We start from the raw sequence: 3,157 nt of genomic DNA, 5'->3' as shown, positions 1-3,157 counted from the left end.
ACGAAAAAATAGAAACACAATTGTTCGTTGTGAGCCAAGGGGGGCGGAGCTTAACTGCAAAATTCATATTTTTCTACAAGTATTATCTTATGAAACATCGTGTTCCTCAAAGAAAAATATCTGTATTAAGTAAAAAAAAGCCAAAAGATAAGCCCCATCCATGTCTCGATCTCAACCGTGATGAATTTTTCATTCGTTGTGCGACCAATATTTCCCGTTTTAAACATGTTTTAAGTTTCTTGTTGTGAAAAGACGACTATGCATATTAAGAAAAAAAAAGCAAAATGTAAGCCCCACCCACCCACCCTATCTCAATTGTGATGATTTTTTTTATTCGTCGTGAGCCAAGAGGGCGGAGATTAATCAAAATCTTTGTTTCTTTACAAGAAATTACCATGTGAAACATATTTTGTTCTTGTTGACATAGTAAGGGAGAGGGGGTGACACAGTCTCCTTGTCTTTAAAATGATTTATTTTTAAGAATATGACAATATTTAAAGAACGTTTTGGTGAAAAATTCATCACAACTGAAATCAGGGCGGGTGGGTGGGGCTTTATTTTTGTCAATATATACAGGTTTCTTTCAACAGCGTACTTAAAAACATGTTTTAGACGGTAAGGTTTTGAAGAGAAATAAGGACTAAGAAATTAAACTCCGCCCCTGGGCTCACAACGATTAACATCATTACAATTGAGGTGGTGGTGAGTAGGCGGGGGTTAAATTTTGCCTGTTTTCCGGACATACGTAACAATCTTTTCATGACAAGAGATTTAAAACATTTAAAATGGTACATTTACAACGAATGAAAAATTCATCACATTTGAGGTTGAGGCGGGTGGGCGTGGCTTAATTATTGACTGTTTTTTCTTTCCATACATAGTTTTCTTTCAACATGTCACTTAAAAGCATGTTTCGTATGTTAGTTTCTTGCAGAGAAATAAGCATTTTGCAATTAAGCTCCACCCTCGGCTTACGACGAATAAAAACGTTGTCACAATTGAGATAAGGGCGGGTGGGCGGGGTTTACATGCCTGTTTTTTCTTATTATATCTACATAGTATTCTTTTAAAGACAATAAACTGAAAATATGTGTAAAAGGGTAAATTTGTAGAGCAGTGTGGGGGATAAAATTTACCACTTTAAACATGTTTTTAGTTTCTTGTTGTGAAGGGAAAACTATGTATATCAAGAAGAAATGCAAAATATAAGCCCCACCCACCCACCCTATCTCAATTTAGATGATTTTTTTTATTCGTCTTGAGCCAAGGGGGCGGAGCTTAATTGCAAAATATTTGTTTTTCTGCAAAAAATTACCCTGTGAAACATGTTTTATTATTGTTGAGATAGTAAGAGAGAGGGCGTTATATAGTCTCTTTTTTTTCAATTAAGTCTATTTTTAAAAATTTGGTAATACCTAAAATGATGAAAAATTCATATCAACTGAGATTAGGGCGGGTGGGTGGGGCTATATTTTTGCTTTTTTTATTAATATATACGGATTTCTTTTAACACCGTACTTTAAAACATGTTTCAGACGGCAAGTTTTTGAAGAGAAATAAGGATTTTGCAAGTAAACTCCGCCCCTGGGCTCACAGCGAATAACATCATTACAAGTGTTGGGTAGGCGGGGCTTAAACAATCTGTTCACGACAAGATACTTAAAACGTTTAAAATGTCGGGAAACATCGATTTTACAATTAAGCTCTGCCTCTCGGACTGACAACGAATGAAAAATTCATCACATTTGAGGTTGGGGCGGGTGGGCCCCATCTCTACATATATAGTTTTCTTTCAACAACATGTTACTCAAAAAATATGTTTCATGTGATAGTTTCTTGTAGAGAAATAATCATTTTGCAATTAAGCTCCACCTCTCGGCTCACGACGAATAAAACGTTTTCAGAATTGAGATAAGGGCGGGTGGGCGGGGTTTTTCACTTTGGTTGTAGGCAAATGCCTGAAAGTTGGATATCTTATAAATTTTTTTTATTCGAACTCTACTTGTTTTTGCCTATTTGCCTATTTTGATCCTTAACATTTTGCTTTTTTTGTGTCCATTTTGTTCTAAAATCTGGATTGTCTATACCCCTAAGCCCATGTTTCTTGTGAAGGTCGAAAATTGAAAATCGAAACATCTAAAACCTAGAAGTCAAAAATTCGAAAAATAGAGAAATCGAACACTGAAAAAACCCAAAATTTAAAAATTTGATAAATGGAAAAATCTAAGAACTGAAAAATCAAAGAATCGAGAAATAAAATATAATAAAATATCTAAAATTTTAAAAATTGAAAAAGTAAAATTCCGAAAAATTAAAAAATCAAAAAAGATAAATTGAACAACCAAAAAATAGAAACACAATTGTTCGTCGTGGGTCAAGGAGGGCGGAGTTTAATTTCAAAAATCGGTTTTTTCTACAAGAAGTATTATCATATGAAACATGTTCTTCAGTGATCGTGTTGCTCAAAGAAAAATATATGTATTAAGTAAAAAAAAGCCCCACCCATGTTTCGATCCAACCGTGATGAATTTTTCATTCGTTGGCAGACCGAATAGCAAAATCCATATTTCCTGTTTTAAATATGTTTTAAGTTTCTTGTTGGGAAAAGAAGACTACGTATATTAAGAAAAATGGCAAAGTATAAGCCCCGCCCACCCACCCTTTCTCAATTGTGTTGATGGTTTTAGATGTAAAACATGTTTTTGAGTATGGTGTTTTTCAAAGAATATTATGTATATTAAGTAATAAATAAATCCAAAGATTAAGATTGTCACACCAGGAAACGGAGCGTAATGCAAAATCCATATTTCCCTACAAAAATTTACTATTTTAAGCATGTTTTAAGTTCTTGTTGTGAAAAGATAACTAAACTATGTATATTAAGAAGAAAAAAAGCAAAATACAGTTATCAAAACACACATGCATTGATTTTTTGTTGTACATTTTTTTTTGCTTACATAATTTTTTTGCACAGTGCTGAGATTTTTTTGCTTTTTTTGAAAGTAAAGCTCTTATCATTATTTAAATCTTGAAAACATAATTCTAGTTGTGAAAATTTGAAGTAGTTCCAGAACATAGCGCTTTTTAAGTGTAATTTGTTTTTGTCGATAATTTGGTGAAAATATGTCAAGGAGCATTGTCGGCTTCAAAAAGCACA

This window comes from Zophobas morio, unplaced genomic scaffold (genome assembly GCF_036711695.1).
Source record: "Zophobas morio isolate AGI-343-1 ecotype UQ-CSIRO unplaced genomic scaffold, CSIRO_AGI_Zmor_V1 ptg000004l, whole genome shotgun sequence".
Taxonomy (NCBI): Eukaryota; Metazoa; Arthropoda; class Insecta; order Coleoptera; family Tenebrionidae; genus Zophobas; species Zophobas morio.
The sequence above is the reverse complement of the archived record's forward strand: the minus strand, read 5'-3'. Positions refer to the sequence as shown.